The 26,769-nt window shown below is 41.4% G+C and overlaps 1 long non-coding RNA gene across 1 annotated transcript in view; it reads left to right on the top strand.

Annotated features, from left to right (window-relative positions):
• The first annotated feature begins 1,429 nt into the window (after positions 1-1,429).
• LOC115079244 overlaps positions 1,430-26,769 on the top strand; it is a 37,546-nt gene continuing 12,206 nt past the window's right edge. The window contains exons 1-2 of the long non-coding RNA XR_003853233.1: positions 1,430-1,476; positions 3,751-4,000. This is a non-coding gene — a long non-coding RNA (uncharacterized LOC115079244). The remainder of the gene's footprint in view (positions 1,477-3,750; positions 4,001-26,769) is intronic.

Here is a 26,769-nt window from a genome sequence, read left to right on the forward strand (position 1 = left end):
TGAATATTCCTATGTGTTATTGAAAATAACTAGAAACCTAAAGAGCTTATGTTCATTTTCAATAGGATTGAAAATGCACATTAAAAAGTGATAGAAAACCATATAAATACATAGTTTTCACTTTTTCCTTGTTTTAGTAAAGTATGTCTTTACTGTATAGTTCAATTAAAAGGGAAATTGATTTGAATGTAGCTGGTTCCTGGTTTATGTGAGATTTATTCTCCTTCCGGAGGAAGTGGTGAAGACCAAAACTGTGAAGGATTTCAAAGGAGCATGGGATAAACACTGTGGATCCATAAAGTCTAGAGGATGTAAATGAAGTGAAGAAGCATGGGGGCGGCTTGCGGGAATGATGGCTACTACCTGGAGATTAATATCCTAATTCAATAAACATACATACGGTTAATGTGACTCCAACATTGCTCTATGCTTCAACAGCAAGGGGAAATGTGAAAAAAAGGATTTGCATCCACAAAAAAGCAGGTGAGTAGCTTGCTTGATATGGTGGTTACTACCCCAAAGCAAATAAGCCTGATACTTCACTTTCAATGATATCTAGCATAGTTCTCTGCTTCAACGGCAGAGGGAATGATGAAAAGATTGCTGCTTCCACGGCAGGGGGAATGTTGAAAAGATAATTTATATTTGGACAACAACCAACAAGGACTGAGTTGCACAGGCTGGATAAACATGTATGGGAGTAGCTTGCTATGACGGCAGTTACTACCCTAAACAATTAGCTAGATTCTTCACTTAGAAGCAGCTCCAGCACTGATACTCCTAACCAATTAGCTAGATACTTCACTTAGATGTAGCTCCAGCACTGCTAACTTCATTGATAGCAGGGGTGGAAGGGAAATAGATCGATGGTGGGGGTGGAAGGGAAATAGAACAAAAAAAGTCACTTACAAGGGACAAGAGTAACAGATAAGTACGGGGGAAAAGCTTGCTGGGCAGACTGGATGGACCGTTTGGTCTTCTGCCGTCATTTCTATGTTTCTGTGTTTCTATGTTTCTACCCAAGGGCTGGGAAACTTTAATATCACAGCTGTGACACAGCAACTGAACTCTCAGCTGAACCCTTTTCACATCCAACTGCACAAAACCTGACACCCTTTATAAGTGTTAGTAAGTAATTTCAGAATTTCTCAATTGATCTCTTCATAGAGTGATCTCATGTGCTTCCTCTATTTATTTAACAGCATGTATTTGTTATTTTCTATTTATATCAAAGTGGCTTATAAAACAACTTCTATTACATATTACAAATTAAAATCAATTGATCAAACAATCCCAGTCCATAAAACCTATAAGACCATGTATGTGACTAGAAAAATGCAATTTAAAAAAACATTAGTTAGGCTGACCAAGTGCCTTAAATATTCATGCCATGCATTGCTATCCTTGGCTAGGCTTCTGTGACCTGAGTCAGCTGGGGCCAGAGATGCTGTAAAGGCAGCATACAAATTCCCAAGGGTAAGTTGTATCTTAGCCCTTACTCAACAGTAACATCTATTGGCTAGATTCAGAGTGCGTGCGTGTGTGTGTGTGTGTGTGGGAGGGAAGTGGTCTGTGTGACTGTGTCTATGGCTATGTGTGTCTTTGTGTATTTGGAGAGATTAGCATGTGTGTCAGAGGGTGTGAGCGGGTGTGTGTATTTGGACAGTGTGAAGAGGTGCATAAGGGGTGCCTCCCATAGCGAATCAATGGGGATTGTTTTTAGATCTGTTCTCTGAAAATACTGGCCCGATGTTTCTGGTTTTTAAACTCATCTGAGCAGGGCCAGATTTAAGATTGAGACACCCATAGGCAGTGCTATGGCAATGGGTGCCCCTTTGAAGCTGTGCTGGCACATGGCACTATAACAAGCAGAAGCTGACTTCTCTTTGGTCTGGATATTTTGTGCCTTCAAAATTTGGCGCCCAAGGAAATTATCTATGTTGCCTATGCATAAATCCGGGCTGCATTTAAGATAGTCCTATTTTTTTTCCAGAAAGTCAGATTTAGTGATTTTCTGTCCTTTGGAGAATTATTTTGCTTCTAAAAGTCAGGACAGATGAGTGAACCCTGTCTTTTGTTATAAATTTGTTCCAACACTCTATATGGAGCAGACTGGCTAACTAGACATTTGTAATTATCGAAGAGGGGAACCAAACGGTTCACTCACTGTGAAACTCTAATTTTCATACCATTACACTATTGTACTATATCGTTATCACTTGTGATAAATTTATTTATTATTTTATGACCTACACGTCAAGTGGGAATCACCTTATCCGGTGCTGAAAAAAAATTTTTGTGTTAAAAATTTTTTTTTATGAGAGGTTGGAGAGGTTTCATATAACTGTGTAGGCAACCCTGCCTTTTTCAAGCATATTATAATCATGAACCCACCAACCACCTCCGTTTTTTATACTGTGAATGTGTGATATTAAAAACTTTAATTGGCAGGGTGTTATAATTGTATAGGTCAGACCCGCGAACATAGTGACTCCCAATAGGATGGAATCAAACACGTTTCTGATTGGTTTTCATCAGAATACAATGGACTGTATAAAAAGGAGTATTTTTTGGACCTAGGTTCAGTCGACATCCGGACTGGACACCGGCAAAAGGTACCCAATTGATGGAGTAGAAACCTGAAGACTCCATGGGAAAATGCAACAAGGAAGGAATGCAGTTTAAAAACGGAGACATCTTCACACAAGTTTTAGGGAAGTAATTTTCAATTTTTGTTATTAATTACTGTCATCAATAAGTGGGTTAGACATCACCCTGCTGGAACATCCCCTGAGGAAGGACGCGGATCGTCCGAAACATGTACATGTTGGGACTTTTATAGGCTTAAAGGTGTCATATAGAATTAACAAGGAGCAAGTTCTCTGTCAGAAAGTGCAACCTACATAGATCACACTGTATAGCGTACAAGTGGTGGTGTCGTGGTATTTCAAAATAATATTAAGGAACATAATTTCAAACAACATTAAGGAACATCATCATCAAATCTTTTGGAGATACCTCCCAGATGTTACTATAGACTTTTGAATCCTAAAGAGATTAGTCAATTAAAGTTTTTAATATCACACATTCACAATATAAAAAAACGGAGGTGGTTGGTGGCTTCATGATTATAATATGCTTGAAAAAGGCAGGGTTGCCTTTACAGTTATATGAAACCTCTCCAACCTCTCATAAAAAAAATTTTTTAACACAAAAAAAATTTTTCAGCACCGGATAAGGTCATTCCCACTTGACGTGTAGGTCATAAAATAATAAATAAACATCTCACAAGTGATAACAATATAGTACAATAGTGTAATGGTATGAAAATTAGAGTTTCACAGTGAGTGAACCGTTTGGTTCCCCTCTTCAATAATTACTGATTATATTACACTGTGCTAGTGGCATTGATCGTTTTTGGTTTGTTACAGTAACTAGACATTTGGGCATCTCCCAGTGGACTGAATGGGTTGCAGCAGACCTGAAGTTTGCAGTTAATGTGAATAACATTGCTTTGGCAGTTACAAGTCAGGGCCGTGTAACTCAGTGCTGCTATGCAACTTGCAGGACCAGGAATAGGTGAAAGTTGAGATGGTTAAGAACATAACCATCTGCAGCTGTTGCAGGTCCACTGAGAGGCTGCACCACTGCAGAAATGTATTCTCAGGGTTGCACCATTACAGAAGGTTATTTATAGGCTCTCTCTGTTCTTGCCTTTATTTTTACCTGCTCACTCTTTGCCATCCATAGTTTGCCACCTCCTGCTTCTTTCTGGCCAGATGCTGGTCAGAAGGTGCTCGGAGCTGCCTGCATGTCCTCTTCTGCGGTCGGATGGCAACACTGGGAGTAATAGAGTTTCAGCAGCTGCCATCTTCCTGTTGCTGGAGCCAAAATGTGATGTTGAACTGCAGCAGGAATTAGAATGTGGGCCACCCAAGTCGGAAAGCCAGTCAAGGCCACATGCAGCATCTTCTATGCCTGGAGGGAAGCACCTACAAAGGTAAAGCATCAGCAAGAGCACAGGAGAGAGCTGCATGCTCATTGCAGGTCTGATAACTGTGCTAATCCTGCAGAAAAACAGATTCTGTGCAGGTTGCTAGACTGTTTGTTGGCCCAACATGAAAATATCTGAGGTTTGTGTGGTCTAGAAAGACCAGGCCCACTAAAATCTTTGGATAATACTTATGTTAGGCCATAAAAAGCCATTACAAACTGCAAAAGAGCAAGTACACCTTAAACCAACAATCTTAACTCTCCCTGTTTTAGGAGAGAGACCTTCCTCTTGCAATATTGTTTGATCCTGTAGCAACGGACCTGCTCTCCAAGTGATGCGCTGTCCTCTCGCACTGAGGACAATTCTCCGAGGGCTACTGCCCAGGATGGAAGGGTTAGGTCAGCCATCACAGATGTGATTTAATTATTAGGAATATAGATAGCTGGGTGGCTGGTGGGAGTGAGGATCGCCGTTTAACTTGTCTGCCTGGTGCGAAGGTGGCAGACCTCACGCATCACCTAGATAGGATTATAGACAGTGCTGGGTAGGAGCCGGCTGTTGTGGTACATGTGGGCACCAACGACATATAAAATGTAGGAGAGAGGTTCTGGAAGACAAATTTAGGAATTTATGTAGAAAGTTGAAATCCAGAACCTCCAGGGTGGCATTCTCTGAAATGCTCCCAGTTTCATGTGCAGGACCCCAGAGGCAGGTAGAGCTCCGGAGTCTCAATGCATGGATGAGACGATGGTGCAAGGAAGAGGGATTCAGTTTTGTAAGGAACTGGACAACCTTTTGGGAAGGGGGAGACTTTTCTGAAAGGACGGGCTCCTTCTTAACCACTGTAGAACCAGGCTGCTGGCGCTAACTTTTAAAAAGGAGATAGAGAAGCTTGTAAACTAGAACAAGGGGGAAAGCAGACAGTCACTCAGCAGTGCATGGTTCGGAGGGAGCTATCTTCAAAGGATACTAATGAAACAGGAGAGTTAGAGCATCCCAACAGAGAGGTTCCAATAAAAGCAAAAGTAGTCCATGTGCCTAGAAGTAAAGAGCTAAAGAATTCCAAATTATCCCTATCAACTGAAAAGCAGAATGTTAATACAAACAAAAAACACACTTTGAAATGTCTGTATGTCAATGGCAGAAATCTAAGTAGTAAGATGGGAGAATTAGAGTGCATAGGAGTGAATGATGAGATAGACATAATTGGCATCTCAGAGACCTGGTGGAAGGAGGATAACAAGAAAGTTAGAATACAGGAGATTTTGAAGTAAATCCAAAATTGGCTTTTACTGAATGGTTTGTTTTTAAAAGTTGGAAAAACCAGAATTCTCTGGGTAGGTAATCAATTACCTTTGAATAACATTTTAAGTGTGCATGGGGAGGTATTACCATTACCAATACAATTTCAGATCAGAGTTTTGCGGATCTATGTAGATCCCCAAAACTGGCGTAGATTTGTTCGCACAACCCGGCGCGAACAAATCTACGCCAGATTTTATAACATGTGCATGCTGCTGCGCGCATGTTATAAAATCCGGGGTCAGCGTACGCAAGGGGGTGCACATATGTGCACCTTGCGCGTGCAGAGCCCGAGGGGAGCCCTGATGGCTTTCCCTGTTTTTTTCTCCGATGGCTTTCCCCGTTTTTTTTTTCCAGCCCCCCCCCCCCCACCTTCCCCTATCTAACCCACCCCCCATCCCTAATTAAATCCCTGCCACGCCCCCAGCCACGACTCCGGACTGCCCCTTTTTGCAAGCCCCGGAACATACGTGCATCCCGGGGCTTGCGCTCAGCGCACGCGGGGCAGATTTCCTCAGATTACGCACATAGCCTTTGAAAATCTGCCCCTATGCATGTACAGCATTTGGTAAAGGTTGCATTCTTTAAATTAAAGATATTGCACCCTTTAAGCTTTATATTAAAGGCGAGTTTATTTAGAACTGTGGCTCAAGCCTTGGTATTAAGCCACTTAGATTACTGTAGTGCATTATTGGTAGGTTTACCAGGTACTTTATTACAAGCTTTACAGTTGATCCAGCATGCAACAGCGAGATTGATTATGGGGAGCATATCCCAGTTATGAAATCCCTTCATTGGTATCCAGTTGAATGGAGGTCCCAATCTGGAATATTAGTGGTGATTCATAAATTGTTATATTCAAATAACAAATATGTGTGGTTGCTAATACTCTTGTTTGCTAAACTCCATCAATTAACAACCATGACCCTCATCCATTCCCATTCCCATTCCTCCAACCCCCATTCCCATTCCTCCAACCCTCCCCTCATCCTCCTCCCCTCTCACCCTCCAACCCTCCACCCTCACCCTCCCCACCATCCTACTACCTGCTCTAACCGCCTATATTCCCTGGCACCATGTGAATAGTTAAAATGTAAATATAGTTATTGTGAATACAGTTAATGTGAATATACTTGAAATATGTGAATATGTAACCACCTATCAAGTTGAATTAGTTGCCTCAATGTTTCTTCCTACTCTAAATTATTGTAAAGCCTGTTGCTATGTTATGTTACATTGTGAACAGAGGTGATGTTTTTAACGTGCCCCGGTATATAAAAACTCTTGCCCATCCGGGGCAAGAGCCTGCTCACCAACCATCTCGAGCCGTGCAGGAGAGACCGGAGGCAAAGGAAAAAAATAGAAATACGAAAACGAAAGCAAAACGCAGGACGCAACGTGGTGAGTGAGCCGCGCCCCTAAGCAGGCATCAGGCCTATCAGAGGGCGGCTACTGCCCCCTTTAAACTCAGGCGCATCTCGGCGGCGTCCATTTCGGCGGCCCACAGATAGGCGCTCACCCGCACCCAACCGCTTCCTCCTCCCTGCCGAGGCTTGCGAGATCGGCGCGGCCCATCCGGGGCAAGAGCCTGCTCACCAACCATCTCGAGCCGTGCAGGAGAGACCGGAGGCAAAGGAAAAAAATAGAAATACGAAAACGAAAGCAAAACGCAGGACGCAACGTGGTGAGTGAGCCGCGCCCCTAAGCAGGCATCAGGCCTATCAGAGGGCGGCTACTGCCCCCTTTAAACTCAGGCGCATCTCGGAGGCGTCGCGCGCCCAGCGTCGCGCGCCCGAAGGAGCGCGACCTAAGGGGCCTGCCCCTTAGCGCGCCCCTTGGAGCGTCCCAGAGCCGGGGCCGATTCTCTCCCCTATCCATTCATTCACCGACCACTCATCCACCAATTCAATCTCCAACAGTACTCATCCAGCCTAACAGTACTCATCCAGCCTAACAGCACTCATCCAGTCTCCAGCAGCACTCATCCAGCCTAACAGCACTCATCCAGTCTCCAGCAGCACTCATCCAGTCTCCAGCAGCACTCATCCAGCCTAACAGCACTCATCCAGTCTCCAGCAGCACTCATCCAGTCTCCAGCAGCACTCATCCAGCCTAACAGCACTCATCCAGTCTCCAGCAGCACTCATCCAGTCTCCAGCAGCACTCATCCAGCCTAACAGCACTCATCCAGTCTCCAGCAGCACTCATCCAGCCTAACAGCACTCATCCAGTCTCCAGCAGCACTCATCCAGTCTCCAGCAGCACTCATCCAGCCTAACAGCACTCATCCAGTCTCCAGCAGCACTCATCCAGCCTAACAGCAGCACTCATCCAGTCTCCAGCAGCACTCATCCATTCTCCAGCAGCACTCATCCAGCCTAACAGCACTCATCCAGTCTCCAGCAGCACTCATCCAGTCTCCAGCAGCACTCATCCAGCCTAACAGCAGCACTCATCCAGTCTCCAGCAGCACTCATCCAGTCTCCAGCAGCACTCATCCAGCCTAACAGCACTCATCCAGTCTCCAGCAGCACGCATCCAGTCTCCAGCAACAATTATGCACTACCGCCCACGCACCTACAAATCACTCACCCCAATCATGATTTCCCCCACAACACAGTTCCTAGGTCTCACCCTTTTCACCATAATCCTATTCAACGCCCAATCAATCACCAACAAAACTCTTATACTCAACGACATTCTGCAGGACACAACCCCAGATTTTTGCGCCATAACTGAAACATGGCTCAAATCCACAGACATCACACTCATTAATCAACTACCAACACAGACTTACGATTTCTTCTCCATCCCAAGACAAAAAAAAAGAGGCGGGGGTATCTTCCTCGCTGCAAAAAAAATCCTTAAGGTTCACACACCACCCCATCAGTACAACTACCAAACTAGAACTAGGATTGTTCAAATCAGAACATCTCCAAATCCTTCTAGTCTATGCCCCTCCAGGCTTACTAGAGTCAGACCCCTCACCTATTATTGAAACCATAACCTTACATCTTAATCTTGACTCCCCTGCTATAATTCTGGGCGACTTCAACTTACATGTTGACAAAGTCCCCCTCTCAACAAACTGTGAAGCTTTCCTCACCTCACTGTCATCGATGGGTTTCAGCCAACAAATCAACAAACCCACTCACAAAGCAGGCCATACGCTCGATCTCCTCTTTACAAACGCCAAGATTTCTCTTACAGAACAACCAAATTGTAAAAAAGTCCCATGGTCAGATCACTCTCTAATCTCCACCAGCTTTTCTATACCTCGATCAGACTCCAACCTCAACTCAAGACCCTCTTTCCAATACAGAAAATCCTGCTCCTCAGAACACCTCAGCAAACTTCTAACCTCTGATCTACCACTCATTGATGTCTCCACACCCAACTCTGCCCTCCAATCCTGGTCCAAAATAACAAAAGCTATTGCAAACACTCTCTGCCCACTGACAACCAAAACAAGGTCTTCCAATGCATCCAAACGACAACCCTGGTTTAACGATGAACTACGAAAGCTCAAACAACTACTTCGGCAAAAAGAGAGAAAATGGCGTAAAGCCCCTTCTCCGGCCACACTCTCGGACTACAAACGATCACTCCATCTATACAAAAGTACCACGTTAAAAACCAAAAGAGACTACTATGCCCGAAAAGTTCATCATCTCACCTTTGACTCAAAAGCTCTATTCACCTTCGTCTCCAGCCTCACTAAACCGATCACTCCAGATATCCCACCCGAACAAGCCCAGACTAAAGCAGACGAACTGGCTCTCCATTTCAACAAAAAAATATCGGATCTCCTCAATCAGCTAACTCCAATCACTACTTCTCCAGATAACACATACTTCCCCCAAAACAAAGAGATCCAGTTTATTGCCTTCGAACACATCACAATCACAGAGATACAAACGGTGTTAAAAAGAATGAAACCATCATCTCACCCATTTGATCAAATTCCATCCAAAATGCTCCTTCTCATCCCGGACACAATAGCAAAAACCTTAGCAGATATCATAAACTGCTCTCTATCACATGGTATCTACCCTGATGACCTAAAAACTGCCTCAATCAAGCCACTGTTAAAAAAACCAAATCTAAATGCAAGCGATCCCAACAACTTCCGCCCTATTTCCAACCTCCCATTCATAGCGAAAATCATGGAAAAATTGGTAAACACCCAACTATCCAATTACCTAGAGGACAACAGTATTCTTTCCCCAAATCAATATGGTTTTCGCAAAGCCGCAAGCACTGAAACGCTACTACTCTCACTCACGGACTTCCTCCTCTCTGGAATTGACAAAGGCCAAGCATATTTACTAATCCTCCTTGACTTTTCGGCGGCATTCGACACCGTCAACCACGCCCTCCTTCTAAAACAGCTGGCAAACATTGGTTTAACAGGTGCCACACTAAACTGGTTCAAAACATTCCTTGAAAATAGAAGATATAGAGTCAAAATCCACAATAAAGAATCCCAATACCACCATTCTAATAGAGGGGTGCCGCAGGGTTCTTCACTTTCACCCACGCTATTCAATATCTACCTCCTACCACTTTGTCAACTTCTTACAAAACTAAGCCTGAAACACTTCCTTTTCGCAGACGACGTACAGATCGTGATCCCCATAAAAGAATCAATATCTAAAACAATGGAATACTGGGACAGTTGCTTAGTAGAAATTAAACTTCTCCTCACCAGTCTAAACCTGGTACTTAATGCTTCTAAAACAGAATTCCTGCTCATATCACCGGAAAACAAAAATACACACCCAAAACCACCCACACTCCTTCAAACAGCCCATGTAAGAGATTTAGGAGCCATCCTGGACAATCGACTCAACCTCAAACCTTTCATTAACCAAACCACCAAGGACTGCTTCTACAAATTACATATCCTGAAAAGAATTAAACCACTTTTTCACGCCCAAGACTTTAGAACAATTTTGCAAGCAATAATCTTTTCCAAATTAGATTATTGCAACTCATTACTACTAGGTCTCCCAGCTTCCTATACCAAACCTCTACAAATGGTCCAGAACTCTGCAGCCAGAGTCCTCACAAACTCCAGGAAAATGGACCACATCTCACCTATCCTCAAAAACCTCCATTGGCTACCGATCCACTATAGAATCATGTATAAAACCATCAACATCATATACAAAACTATCAACCAAAACACGCACCTCGACCTACAAATACCTCTTAAAAAATACACTTCCGCTAGACCCATCAGGGAATGCTACAAAGAGTCACTCCAAATACCAAAGGCCAAAACCTACCAACATAAATCATTGAGTCTCAGAGCCTTCTCTTCAGCAGGTCCAACTCTCTGGAACTCTATCCCACCAGATTTGAGACAGGAGCCATGCTCTCTAACATTTAGGAAAAGACTAAAAACTTGGCTTTTCAAAAAAGCATTTCCAAGCCTTGAATAATACCTCCATTAAACAGCACAAACTCTTATCCAATAACTGGACCAAATACAATTCAATCAACCTTAATTGACAATCATCAATACCTGCTGAACTTTTATCATACCACTGTCGTATTTATGCATTTGGTTATTTATGTTCCGTTCCATAGTGAGGTATTGCCACAGTTTCTCACATATTCTTATTTACTCACTATGCTACTCTATTACATTAATAGACTGAAATGTAAATATTGCTCTGTGCAATTTCTCCCCCTTTTCCAGTTCCAAGTTGATTTCCCTGATTTATTGTAACTTTCTCAATTCCTTTATCTGATTCACGATATTTAAAGTTCAAGGTTCTTTTTGAGAACATTGTTTTACGTTATGTTATGTTTTATACACTTTGTTAATTGTAAACCGGGTTGATGTGATGCCTGTCATGAAACTCGGTATAACAAAAACAATAAATAAATAAATAAATAAATAAATAAATAAATAATAAATAAATTATGTTAAATTCTTCAGGAGCAAAGTTGTTGGCTTTACCTGCCTTGGGGAACTTTAGATTACAGAAGACATGGGAGAGGGCGCTGTCTTATGTAGGGCCTAAATTATGGAACACACTTCCACTAAGGCTTAGAGAAGAGAAAGATATTAAACTTTTTAGAAGGGGTTTAAAGGCCTGGTTGTTCAAGAATGTGTATTTATAATGTTAAAATGCTGATGAATTTATGCAATGTTTTATTTGATTTGTGCCATGCTTTATGAATCTCTTTATTGTAATCTGCACTGAACTTTTGTTGTGGAAGTAGTGGAATATAAGTTTATGTAAAATAAAAATAAATAAAATAAATAACCAACGGGACAGTGTTATATCAGGGTACAAATATCACAATGATAGGGAGGATCAACTTGATGGGGGTGGGCACTATATGTCTGGGAGGGTATAGAGCCCAACAGGATAAAGATCATACAAGAGACTAAATGCTCAGAGGAATCTATATGGGTAGAAATCCCATGTATGGGGGAGCGTAGAAGTTGGAGAGAGAGAGAGAGACGCCCCCGATTGAGCCACCATAGGGAAGGACTACTTACAGGACCGCTGAGAACTGCTTGAACATCTGCGAGGCCGCGAGACCCGTGAGTGGAGGCTTGTCCGACGTCATCATCCGGCGTCTGCTGGGTATAAAATCATACAGCAGACGGCGCACCGCCGTCACCGGCGCGCGGCTTTGTCCGGCTTAGTCCAGAGAAGGCCGGAGAAGGTGTCTACCCTTTCGTTTGGCTCAAGATAAGTTGGAACTTCCCGAGTACTCCCTAAGGTCTATGGGGAGGAAAAGGAAAGTAAAAAGCTTTCCGATATCGCCTATAACACCTAGGGGCCCTATGGACGAACACGTCATACGACGGTTTGAAATTTCACCAAGAGAGGACATCCAGGAGGAGCAGTTTTCTGCTTCACTAAGTCCGGGTGAAGGACCTTCATCTCCTCCACAACCAAAAGCGTCAGTTCCTGAAGGATTTCTACAATTGGAAGTGGGCAGCCTATCAAATGGGAAGGACTCAGCCAATGTGGGAGAAACCCAGATAAGTGAACAATTTCAAAATATTGGAATAGGTTTGTTTAAAGGAGTACCAGAGAGACCAGAACAATGGTCACTGGATCCTCCCGATAATTTAACTTTGAAAGATATTTGGAAACTGACAGCTAATTTGAGTAATAATGTTTTTAAAATGAATGATTTTTTTGTCTAGTATAGTTAATACAAATAGTTTACAGATAGAACAACATAGAAAGGATTTAAAAGGTTTGAAAGATGAAGTGGGGAAAGTAACAACCAAGATTAAATTATTGGAAAATACGGGGGTGGCCCAGATTAAAGATAGCCTCTCAATTCACAGAGACTTAGAAAATTATGAAAATATGTTGAGGTATAAAAATTTACACTTGGTAAATTTTCCCCAGACTAGGCTTCTTTCACCATCTGAAATGCTAAAAAAATACTGTAGAGAAATATTACAATATTCAGATAATGAAGTACCGGTGTTCTCGAAAGTCTTCTACTTCCCCAAAAAAATTGGAGGGGTGGGAGAGGAGAACCCAGAAACTTCAACTATTGGAGTTTCCACTTTCCTAGAAGAATCAATTGATATCATACAAAATAGAGCTACGTTATTTGTATCTATGTTGTTAGAAAGTGATAAGGATAGAGTGTTTAGGGACTTCCTTAAACACAGAGAATTAAATTTTTGTGGTCAACAGATTTTGATGTTCCCAGACGTGTCCCGAGCCACACAGGCCAAAAGGAGGCATTTTCTCTCCCTGAAAGTTAAGGTAGTAGCTTTAGGGGCTACCTTTTTTCTTAAATATCCATCGGTATGTTATATTAATTACAGGGGGAAGAAATATAGCTTTGCTGATCCGTTGCAACTAGAAACCTTTATTTCAGATAAAGACATAATTGGAGGAAATAATACAGAAGGTCAATAGAAAGCCAATTCTCTCTCTCTCTCCTTGTAGTTTACTTGCTTGTTGTATTATATAATTAAGATCCCTCATAATATGGGTTATGTAATAGAGATGAATATGTTTATGGAAACTATATGTAGTATTTACAATCATCGAATTACATCTTGATATTTTTGTTTAAAAGTTTTAAATGAAAATTCAATAAAATATAAATAAAAAAAAAATAAAAAGAAATCCCATGTATGTTGGGTAAGAGTATAGTGATAGGAGTATACTACCATCCACCTGTCCAAAATGATCAGACAGATGATGAAATGCTAAGAGAAATCAGGGAAGCTAAACAATTTGGCAGTGACTGGGTAAATGTAACATCAGAACATGCTAGAGACATAAAGATCTTGGATGGAATAAACAACTGCTTTACGGAGTAATTGGTTCAGGAACCAATGAGAGTGAGCTATTTAAGATTTAATTCTTAGTGGAACACAGGATTTGGTGAGAGAGGTAACAGTGGTGGGGCCACTTGGCAACAGTGATCATAACATGATCAAATTTGAACTAATAACTGAAAGGGGGACAATATGTAAATCTACAGCTCTAACACTAAATTTTCAAAAGGGAAACTAATAAAATGAGGAAAATAGTTAGAAAAAAACTGAAAGGTACAGCTGCAAAGGATAAAAGTATAAAACAGGCATGGACATTCTCTTATAATACCATCTTAGAAGCACAGTCCAGGTAAATTCCATGTATTAAGAAAGGTGGAAGGAAGGCAAAATGATTACCAGCATGGTTAAAAGGTGAGGTAAATAAGTTATTTTAGCCAAAAAAAATCCTTAAAAAATTGGAAGAAGGATCCATCTGAAGAAAATAGGAAAAAGCATAAGCATTTTCAAGTTAAGAGTAAAATATTGATAAGGCAGGCTAAGAGAGAATTTGAAAAGAAGTAGAGGCAAAAACTATAATAAAAACTTTAAAACATATATCCGAAGTAAGAAACCTGTGAGTCGGTTGGACTGTTAGATGACCAAGGGATTAAAGGGGCTTTTAGGGAAGATAAGGCCATTGCAGAAAGACTAAATTATTTTTTTGCTTCTGTGTTTACTAATGAGGATGTTGGGGAAATACGGGTTCCGGAAATGCTTTTCAAGGGTGATGAGTCAGATGAACTGAACCAAATCACTGTGAACCTGGAAGATGTAATAGGCCAGATTGACAAATTAAAGAATAGCAAATCACCTGGACCAGATGGTATGTACCCCAGGGTTCTGAAGGAACTAAAAAATGAAATTTGCAATCATTAAAATCATCCTTTGCACCTAAAGACTGGAAGTGGTCAATGTAACCCCAATATTTAAAAAGGGCTCCAGAGGCAATCTGGGAAACTATAGACCAGTGAGTCTGACTTCAGTGCTGGGAAAAATAGTGGAAACTATTCTAAAGATCAAAATCACAGAGCATATAGAAAGACATGGTTTAATGGAACACAGTCAGCATGCTTTTACTCAAGGCAAATCTTGCCTCACAAATCTGCTTCATTTTTTGTAGGGGTTAATAAACGTGGATAAAGGTGAACCAGTAGCTATAGGAGTTGATTTTCAAAGAAGCGCCTGCCCATCCATGTGTGTGCTGCTCCTGGCGCGTGCACATGCACTCGCCGATTTTATAAGGAGTGGACTGGGAGGGAACTTCCGTACCCTCCTACCTAAACGTTCTCCCTCTTCCCCTCTCCTCCCACCCCCTAAACCTAATCTAACTTTCCGAAAATTTTTTATTTTATTATTTACTGCACCTTCTGGAGCAGCAGTAATCTTCATGCACCAGCCGGTTGCTGGCGTGCACTTCCACGGTACAGCATCAAATGGCGCTGTCCCAGCCCACCCCTCCCTGCCCCCTGGCCAGTCCCTTTGGAGAGACCCAGCACTTGTGCACCTACCGGGGTTTACACACGTGGCCGGGCCCTTTATAAAATGCTTGCGGCACATGCAAGGCTCAGCCACACAAGGGCCTTTGAAAATTTACTTAATAGTGTATTTGGATTCTCAGAAGGTGTCTGACAAAGGCCCTCATGAGATGTTTCTAAGAAAATTTAAAAGTCATGGGATAGGAGGTGATATCCTTTCATGGATTAAAAACTGGTTAAAAGACAGGAAACAGAGAGTAGGATTAAATGGTCAATTTTCTCAGTGGAAAAGAGTAAACAATGGAGTGCCTCAGGGATCTGTACTTGGACCGGTGCTTTTCAATATATTTATATACAATCTAGAAAGGAATATGACAAGTGAGGTCATCAGATTTGCAGATGATACAAAATTATTCAGAGTAGTTAAATCACAAATGGATTGTGATAAATTGCAGGAGGACTTTACGAGACTAGAAAATTGGACATCCAAATGGCAGATGAAATTTAATGTGGACAAGTGCAAGGTGTTGCATATAGGGAAAAATAACCCTTGCTGTAGTTACACTATGTTAGGTTCCATATTAGGTGCTACTACCCAGGAAAAAGATCTAGGCATCTGGTGAATAAAACAAAAAATGTCATAATGCCTCTGTATTGTTCCATGGTGAGACCGCAACTTGAGTACTGTGTACAATTCTGGTCTCCGCATCTCAAAAAAGATATAGTTGCGATGGAGAAGGTACAGAGAAGGGCAACCAAAATGATAAAGGGGATGGAACAGCTCCCCTATGAGGAAAGACTAAAGAGGTTAGAGCTGTTCAGCTTGGAGAAGATACGGCTGAGGGGAGATATGATAGAGGTGTTTAAAATCATGAGAGGGCGAGAACAGGTAAATGTGAATCGGTTATTTACTCTTTGGATAATAGAAAGACTAGGGGGTACTCCATGATGTTAGCAAGTGGCACATTTAAAACTAATCAGAGAAATTATTTTTTTCACTCAATGCACAATTAAGCTTTGGAATTTGTTGCCAGAGTGCAGTTAGTGTAACTGGATTTAAAAAAGGTTTGAATAAGTTCTTGGAGAAGTCCATTAACTCCTATTAATCAAGTTGACTTAGGGAATAGCCACTGATTTATTACTGGCATCAGTAGCATGGGATCTTCTTGGTATTGGGGTACTTGCCAGGTTCTTGTGGCCTGGTTTGGCCTCTGTTGGATACAGGATGCTGGGCTTGATGGACCCTTGGTCTGACCAATTATGGCAATTACTTATGATCTTATGTACAGTTTTAGCACTATGTTTCTCTGATTTTCTGTTTGTCTAATGCATTCCAATGGAGAATTAATACATCGCCTTCGCTTGGTTAGCAAACCTCCCTTTTCAAAGCTTCTAAATGTTGTGATAGGTGCCTTTTACTATATTAGAGTGTTACTGCACACAATTTTAGACAAGAAGCTGCCCGTAGGAACGAGAAGGGCACCCCTTTCATTGTGTGCATATCACATTTTCTGGGAAAGGATCAGTCATGCCCCTTCTCCCTCCCATCCTTCGGGGATACCCCCACCCCTTCCCCAAAAATGTTCCAGATTCCTTATATTGAAAAACATAAAAAAATAGACAGCAAATAAGAACGAGAAACAGGCAACTTGATATTTTGAGGCATGTACTACTGCAGCTAGGTCTTTCGCTTTTAGCACCATGACAGGACGTTTGCTAGAGATGAAACAGATGTTGCTTGTTCAGTTAATCCAGAGACTTAATTTTCTCCCACAGCAGCCTCATTCTTGCTTCCTTTTCCCATCCTTTTTTAAATGTTGTTGCAGAGCAAAATAATATACCCAATCATGTCCCATGCAGAAGTAACCACTGATCACTTATTCACGGTGCTTTCTTAAAGGATGTTGTGTGACCTAAATTCAACCAGTCAGTTAATTAAAAAAAAAAATGAAAACAATGCTTCTGGTGCATATACCAGTTGTTTCATACAATTGCAGCTGGCATATATTTCCAAAACAGGCAGGAGATGCGTGCCGGCCTCGGGTTTATGAATCAGACCTACCACGTCGCATTTTTCATGAATGCTACAACAGCATCAGATTGTAGCAAGTTGACAGAATTAGTCTAAAGGACATGGTGTGTTCCCTGTGTTTAGTTGACAGTAGATTGTTATTTTGGGAGATTCCATACCATTTACACAGGGACCATCTGTCCAATGCAGGCTAAAAGCAAAAAAAAAAGTTGCACAAAGCCTGCAAATCTATGTGCTTGCACAATTTGGAAATAGCATGTCCTTTGCCCAAGGATTTCATTTTCCATAACTTCTGAAGGGGCAAGAAATTCCATGGCGCTGGGTGTGGGGGGGTGGAAATGGGGCAAGTAAAAACCTGCCCAAAAAGCATTGCAAAAATTTTGCCTGGTTCTTAAATTTGGCCTTTTCAAGAAAAAGTCTCTGCTCAAGAATTTGCTTGTCCAAATTTTTCTGTGGATTTTTTATTCTCTTCCTGAAGATGCAGGAAATTAAATCAGTGGAAAAAGATATTTCAAGATCGGGCAACCAAACTGCACTATGGGCTTTGTATCTTACTTTTGCTTGATATCTGAAAAGCAACTCTAAAAGGTACATTTTCAGTAATGCGCACACTTTTAAGCCTGTACAAGACAACCCAATTTTCAACACAAGACACCAAAACAAATTGGGTGTGAATATCGAGGTTGTTAAATAGTTAAATATATGTGCATAACTTTATCCATTGCAAAATGGGTCAGCGGTGGCTCCTGAGTGGCACAGGGGGAATGCGGCATCGAGAGGTGAGCACAACCGGCCACGGGTTTCCGTGGCCAACAAGTGCAACAACGGCTACTCCTTAGAACTCCAACTCTTGGAAACCTTACCACAACTGCCTACTGTATCATATGGATGCAGTACTTTTCATGTAGCTTCACAACCCATCCCACTGGGGAGTAATACACCTCCCTAACATACCTGCACAACACTGACCTCACAACATGGGCAGGGCCTAGTTGAGAACCCTAACGCAAACTGAGGGCACTCAGACCTACTCAGGCCACTGCTGCCCTGTAAATGAAGGGCAATACTGCATACAGGGGAGAGAATTTCAGACATTTGTCTGTTTGCACAATTTTTGTCTATTGATGGTAATTTTCAAAGTCATTTTTGCAGATAAAATAGTGCTTTAGCCACAACAATGCCTTTTACAAAACTGCCTGCCTATTATGAGGGTAATAGTACCCAGCTAGGGTCTGCATGCCAGTACTTTTACCCACAGTATAAGATGTGCAGGTAGTTTTGATGGGATAAATTTCACAGGGAAATAGCACATGTACTTTCCCTTTAAAAAGTGGTGTAAAGTCTGTAAATAAATTATTTTAAATCTATGAGAGCTATTACAAAATTGCCCCCTAAAGACTCTATTTTGTGTAATAAAATTTGTCATAAGAATTTCTACTGCTTTTCTCAAGAAGATATTTTCTGCCAGGGTTTTAATGTGTAAATTGACGTCATTCTCTCATTTGTCTAATAAACATTTAAAACTGTCATTTGGGTGTTCCTGCTTTAATGCCAAGAGTAATGCAGAAATTAACAAGTGCTCTGAATCTCCAAGGTGTAACATTTCCTCATGTTTTCAAGCTGTTTCTGCCCAAAGTTAAAACATGGTGTCTATAAATAAGCCTTACATTCTTTGGGGCTCAAGTCAAACTTCTGTTACAGTTCCAGATAAAATTGTATCACGGAGCCTTCATTGATCAACTGTGAGAGAAATCTGAGATCATTATTTGACCACGCTATAAAACTGTTGTTCTGGCTTCCAGGGAGAAAGTCAGGGTTACTTCTAATTGGGAGAAAAAATGAAGCCACAGGACTGCAAGGCAACATACGTCCAGGCTTTAAAAAGAGGGCCCACTAACACACTTTGTTTAAGGATAACATGAGATGAGTGGCACCTTGTAGCCCAACCAATTTATTGAGGCATGAGCTTTTGAGGACAGAAACCACTTCGTCAAATACAAAGTGCCCCTCCCTTCAAACTCAAAATTAAAATTTTTTAAAGAAAACGGATTTATATGAATTACTAGAATAATAGTGGTTAGAAAAACACCTCAAAGTTGTAACTAGAAGGGATGTGGTATAAGAGTAGAAGCTATCGTGATCCCTGTCCAAATTGCCCTCATATAGTCCCATAACTCAAAGCTGCACAATATTGGTGCTTTCAGCTCCAACTGACGATCCGGGCAAACAGTGGATGTAGACACCTGACATTCAATGGCCCCTGAAAACAGCCAGACAGATAGAGCCTTGAAATGCCCTGCCTGACCCCTCAAATAATTAGCTGCAGCTCTTGAACAATAACAAATTCATGTTATTTAGAATGTGGCACCTAGCCGACCACTCCACTCTCAGTCAGCAAAATAGTAAAGTCCAGGTGCGTACACTTTCCATTATGAGAGCACCATTTTCACCTGCAAAAATTGTAGGAAAGAAAAGCTGGAGGCCTACTGAGCCAAAGCTTGGTTATGAGACAGTCAGGACTCATCAGTGTTTCCACGCAGCAGTCCCAAACCACTTGACTACTCCATTATGTTCCACACACATTCTGGCTGGGTTGATGAGTGAGCTACATATGTTTAATTTATGAAGTGCTGAATAGACCAGAACAAATTTGTGGCGCATGGCCGACAATTTAGCTGAGTAGTCCCGGAAAATAAGAATCTTCCTTTCCTTGAAATGTAACTGTTTACCAGAGTGCAACACCCATAAGATCATTTCTTTATGCACATAATTGCATAATTGCAAAATATTCCTACACAGGTACAATTATTTTGAAGGGAATACTTTACAGTAGGTTTTCTTATGGCATAATTGAGAAGTCGGGCATTAACAATTAGCGGTTTGGTATCTGTCGACTTCCTCCGTCCAAATCGGTGCGCCTGTTCGATTACGAAAAGAGTCACTGACAGGCCATTAAGGCCTAACTCGGTAGGTAACCAGTCCTTCAGGAATCCAGGGAGCTCTATCTCCAGTAGGCTTTCAGGCAGGCCAACAAATATAAGGTTGATAAGGTGTGATCTATTGCCCAGGTCCTATAGATGAGTTTCATACATGCACGTGGCCTCCTGTACGGCAGTAATATCGGCAACCTGCCGCACACCTGATCCTGGACTTCCAAAATCCTCTGCTCCAGATCGCTACTCACTCACTAAACTATCCAAAGGTACTGGTCATGTCTTCTAATTTTTCACAGATTTTATCTATTGTCTCAAAACGTGACTCTAATGTCTGCAAGACCGCTTGCAACATTTCAGCCACAGTTGTATTCAAAATGGGAGTTTAAGATACTGTATTCATGGTCACCATCCTAGAGTCCTGCAGCAATAATTTTTTTCTCACACTCTTTCTTTCCCAAACGGGTGCTCATTGCTCTCAATCTGGTAGATTTTAAAGCCCCTATGCACGAGGAAGCCGGAAGATATGCACGTAACTTGATATGGTGCGTGCCACACGGATTTTAAAACCTGTGTGGATACACGAATATCTCCCACTATGCGCACAAATCATGAAAACACAAAAAGAAGGACAGGGCATGGGCAGACCGAGTCTGTAAAATTAAATCAGCAAGTAAGTAGTTACACACACAAGCGCACACTGGGGTCCCCTACTGTGTAACTTTACTTCTGCTATGGACAGCATTTAAGTCATGTAACAAAAAAAAATGCTAATTAGTGGGATTTTAAGGGTTGTGGGTAATAGGGAGGCAAGTTAGCTAGGTGGATAGGAAGTCCTTTCCTTTACTAGAGCAAATTGGGAGCAAACAGGAAAAAAGGGCTATTGCGTCATGCACGTAGCTACTAAAATTCCCCCCACTTACGAGCGCAAGGCGGAATTTGCGTATGTGCATGCATCAATATAAAATCATGCACACATGTATGCACATATAGCTGATTTTAAAACACGCACGCTTATATTATAAAATCCCTGTGTCCATGTGTGTGTGCCAGCAAACGTGCGCCCAGATCTTAAAATTTACCTCAAAGCCTCCAAAAATGATACTCATGTTAGGAATGGATTGCAGGAGTTAGCAATCTGTTATGATCTATTCCTCCAGAAGGGAGGATTTAGCAATCTGTTATGAACTAGCTCCTGTAGAGGGAGGAGTTAGCAATCTGTTATGCATCGGCTCCTGAGAAGGGAGGAGTTAGTAATCTGTTATGCACTACTCCTCGAGAAGGGAGGAGTTAGCAATCTGATACCAGTGGAGTGCTTGGAGAGGTGGATCCTTGGGCCGATGGCAGATGACTGTGCCCCCAGAAGGATATCATGAGAGGGACCACTGGCTAGGCTTGGGTATGGAGACAGACACAGATAGTTCTTTTATTAGACAGGTTAGTAGAACCACCAGAGGTGGCAGTAGTGAGTTGATAAGCCAGACAGGGCTGAAGTCCCTCAGGAACTGGGTTGCTGAGCTGTAGAGAAATTATAGATAGTGAGTAGACAGGGTATGCTGTGTTCATAGCCAGAATTGCATGACAAAACTCACATAGGGTCATGAGGAAGCTCAGTAGCTGGAAAGGGTTAGGCCCTCGAGGAGCGAGTACCTGGTGCTATGATGGATTAATGTATTCATAGCAGTTTATGTAGCCATAAAGTTTGCCTTCATGGCACCATTAGGGCAGTGCATTAGTTACTTATCCTTATCTGGCTGATGTTCTAGCCTCCACAAGCTTTTTAGTTCTTATCTCCTCCTTAGTGCACAGTAAATTATTTCTCTATAATGTACATCTTTTGCTGTTTCCCAGAAAAGAGAAGGTATCTGCATATGCTCTCTGTTATTTTCCTGATATTCTTTCTGAAACCCTTGTTGCACTTGGGCTCTTCAGGGACTTGCGGGCCATCATATATCACATTGCTGGGAAGGCACCACTTGATACTAAGGCTAAGTCCCTGACTCATTTTCCCAAATTTTGGTATGTTTAATTAGTATAACACCTACATATAATGTTTTGGTATTCCAAAATAAAGTATTTACTGTGAAAATATATTTGAAGCAAAGCAGTTGTAAAATTGTAGCATTTATTCATTCATTCATTTATTGGATTTATATTCTGCACTTCCTGAAATTCAGGGTGGATTACAATAATTACAAACAGTAGATGATGCATGGTGAAACTACAATAATGAAACAACAAGTATACAAACAATAAGGCAAAAAAAATATCAAAATGGTATGTACAAAAAATAACAATAAAGAAAAAGCAAGAGCACCACCAATTACATTTATAAACAATCTTCAAAAAAACCAATTAAAATATTTCAAACCATTTCAAAAAAAATTTGAGATTTCTAAAAATAATGGGTGAAATTGACATTCGTTCATCCAGCTAGAGATTTTATAGAACTGTGTGATACATGGCCATTTAAAGGTGAATTTTCAAAAGTTGCACGTGTAAAAAAATAGCATATAAGCAAATATACACTATTTTAGAAACCTCAACATACATGTGTAAATCAGGATACATGAGTCAATTTGTGCAGGTAAAGGGGGTCAGGAGTGATCCAGGGAGAGGCCAACATTTGTGTAATTGGCTATTTTAGAAGTAAAATGGGTGAAATGGGACTGCAGGGTGAAGAGTCAGGAAGGTCTTCATGACATGCAGATGGACTAGACAAACTAGTAGACCGATTAATAAAACTGGTTATTTCATTGCTGTGTACATGTTAGAAAATTTCCCAACTTACATATGTAAAAGCCAACTTACAAGGGAGCAACTGCATCTAAATTACATGTATAAAATCTACTGCAAATCCCTTTAAATTTTGAAGCAAAGATACACATGTATATTACTTGCACACACTTATCTGGCTAAATTTGACCTATCCAGTTAAGTAATGCCTTTGCCGCCACTTAAACAGACAAGTTCCGACTTCTCCGGATAAGAGGCAACACTTATCCAGATAAGTTCCAACCTATCTATTTAAGTAGTGGCAAAGCTGTCAGATAGATGGATAAGTAGCGTTTTAAGACCTATCCATTTAAGTAGCTCTTTTTCAGACTTGTCTGGCTATCTTACTTAAGCATATAGGTATGAAAAGTGCTACTTAGAAGGACAAGTAGCACTTTTCAAACTTATCCAGATAAGTTCTACTACTTATCCAGATAACTCAGAACGTGTGCAGCGTGCATTATTTACATATTTATTTATTTATTTTAAAGCTTTTTTTTTTTTTTTATACCGAGGTATACATATGCGTATTTTATAACCTGCACATATCGGGGTAGATTTTATAAATTTGCGCAAACGCGTACTTTTGTTCGCGCACCAGGCGCGAACAAGAGTACATGGGATTTCAATACATACGTGCGTAGCCGCACGTATCCATTAAAATCCGGGGTCGGCACGCGCAAGGCTGCCCAAAATCGGCAGCCTGCGCGCACCGAGCTGCGCAGCCTGCCTCCGTTCCCTCCGAGGCTGTTCCGAAATCGGAGCAGCCTCGGAAGGAACTTTCCTTCGGCCTCCCCCCACCTTCCCCTCCCTTCTCCTACCTAACCCACCCCCCCCCCCGGCCCTATCTACACCCCCCCTACCTTTGTTGAACAAGTTACGCCTGCTTGAGGCAGGCGTAACTTTGCGCGCCGGGCCGGCTGCCGTGCACCATGTTCCGGTCCGGGGGCTGGTCCAGAGGCCGCGGCCACGCCCCCGGAAAGCCCCCTGGCCGAAACCACACCTGCAGCACCGCCTCCGGATGTTGCGCCGGCTGCGTCACGCCCCCGACACGCTGTCCTGGGGCTTTGGCACGTCGAAAGCCTATGCAACATAGGCTCGGCGCACGTAGGGGGTGTTTGGGCCAGGTTTTCGGGGGGGGGGGTACGCACATATCTTACGCACGTACCCCTTTGAAAATCTGGCCCATCATATACATGCAGGTTATAAAATAAGTATATGGGCACATGTGCATACCTTTTAAAGTTAGCCTCTTAGTTTTGTTAATACTTGAGTGACACTGAGGCATTACTCATTAAGGGCCTGATTTTAAAAATCATTTACAAGCTTAAAATTGGGTTTCACATGTGTAAATGAACTTAACTCAAGTGGGCTTATGAAAATTGCTACAATATATACCATTGATTAGGATTTACTCGTGTAAGTGCACTTTACTCGAGTAAACGGCTTTTGAAAATTGTTACGATAGTATAATACATTTACCTGCATAACACCTTTGAAAAATATCTCCTAATCATATGGGGTGAATTTTGAAAGAGTTCCGCATGTAAAACTGAGCATATACATGCATAAAAAGCCTGTACTCATGTAATCCGTATTTTATAAATGTTGAAGTTTAAAAGATTTTTAAAAGTGGCAGGGAATGGGCGTGCTCTGGGCTGGACACGGGTGTGTCGGCGAAGACCAAGAGATGTGTACGTAAATACTTGTGCACACAGGAGCGCATTAGGGTCCCCTGGTGCGTAGCTTTACTGCTGCTATGTCAGCGGGGTTTTAAGGGCTGGTGCTAACTGGAGATAAGGGAGGCTATTAAACTAGGGGAGTTTGGAAGATCTAGCCCTTTCCTGGGAGAACTGGGAATGAACTGGTGAAGCTGGCAATGGCGTGGACACATGCCTCTTTTAAAATCCCCCCACTTACACGGTGGAAGCAGGATTTCTGCGCACATATGCACGCCCACTTAAAATTGTGTGCACATGTGCGGGCACTCAGCCTGTTTTATAACATGCGTGCATATATGCATGTATGTTATAAATTAGCCACATCCATGGGTGCGAGCTGGCAAACGTGCACACATGTACGCCCATGCACCTGTTTCAAAGTTACCATCCCTACGATTCGCGCACACATATGCGTGTATAATAAAAGGAAAGTCTAGGGGCATTACTGAGCATGGCCAAAAGTTACATGCGTAAGTTGCTGTATTAACAGACATGCACATATATTTAGCAACTTGTGTAATTTTACACCTGCTTATTATCTGGTGGCAACTGATATTAGACTTATTTATTGTGTATTATTGGCTGGGTGGGAGGTCTGGGTGAAATGGGGTGGGCTGAAAAACTAGGAGGGTCTCGATCTGGAGAAGGTGAACTGGTAGAGTAACTGGTAAACTGGTTAATTTCAGTTCCCCATGCAGGTTTTAAAATATGCCGACTTAGCACATAAATCTGGTTTTACATATGTAAGTCCTACTTTATTTTTATGAATAAAATATATCTGCATATATTTTTTAAATAAGTAGGAAAAGTACATGTTTTGAATGCATTGCATGCATTCGTGTGTAAGAATACATATGTGCACATGTTTTGGGGTAAAAATACATTTATTTTATGATACGCACAGGTTACAAAATACTATCGTAGATCTACACATAGTCACATATGCACATATATGCTGCCACACATAGTATTTCAACATGGGGACTCTTTTTCACATCTGCTCTGTTTTAGACAATTTTTTTGATTACTTGAGTGTTTAATTATGCCAGTAATGATTACAATTTTGGTAAAGTGCTGTTATAGTAATATAAGGTATAGAATATGACGTTTTTCACCCATTTTTTTAGAAACCTCAGTATATTTTTTCAAATGGTTTAAAATATTTTAATTAAATTTTGAATTTAATATTGTTTATAAAAATAGTTGGTGGTGTTCATGTGTTTTTTCTTTACTACAATAATAAACACACAGTAGGTTGCAATAGTTGTAATAAATATAGGGAGTGAGTAAGGCAAGTGGAAATATGGTAACAACCCAAACACAAGATGATGATGGAACACAGTAACAAACCCAGAACATGTTGCAATAATTGAGATAAATAAAGAGAGTAGTTAGTATAAGGAAAAATGTAACAACCCACAAAGAATCATTTGATGTATATTTGTTTTGTTGAGCTTATGATTGTTTGTTGTTACTATAACAATGATGCTAACTACTATGGTTCTATTGAGCTACTGTTTTAGTTTGTACACACCGCGGTACCATCTGAGGTGCAGTGATACCACGTTTCTACTTATGCTGTAAGTAAATTTTTTTTTTTAAATCCCAACCAACAAAGAATCAAGGGCAAGATGGTATCAAAGATATAGTAGAGAAGAGTAATAGCCAGCCCATGGGGCATCACAAGTCCTGTGTCCCATTACACATTTTCATTAGTAACAAAGGGTAGATGCATGTTGCTGCTAGAACTACTTATCACTTTTATATGCAGTGTTGTAAAAAACATAAAGGATACACAGTGATATGTCCAGCTAGAGTCAATTGAAGGTACAGGTCTTCAAGTGTTTCCTGAAGCTCATGAGGTCAGGTGCTAGTCACAAGTCACGAAGAAATAGATTCCAGTGATGGGACACAACACTGGAGAGAATTATTTTTCTGGTGCAAGTTAGCATTATTTCCTTAAATGATGGGATCCGCAGTTTGTACTCATGCAAGGACTGCAGGGCTCTGTAGTAGAATATCTTGACAGGCGAAATGAGAGATACTGTGATCCTTAGCTATTCAGCACTTTGAAGGTGATGAGGAGCATGTTAAACCTGAATCTACAACAGACTGGGAGCCAGTGTAGGTCGGCCAGTATAGGTGTGGTATGGTCTCTGAGGCTGCAATTAGCAACAAGTCAAGCAGCTGAGTTCTGCACAAACTGGAATTCTG

The sequence above is a fragment of the Rhinatrema bivittatum genome, chromosome 17, assembly GCF_901001135.1.
Source record: "Rhinatrema bivittatum chromosome 17, aRhiBiv1.1, whole genome shotgun sequence".
NCBI classification, from domain to species: Eukaryota; Metazoa; Chordata; class Amphibia; order Gymnophiona; family Rhinatrematidae; genus Rhinatrema; species Rhinatrema bivittatum.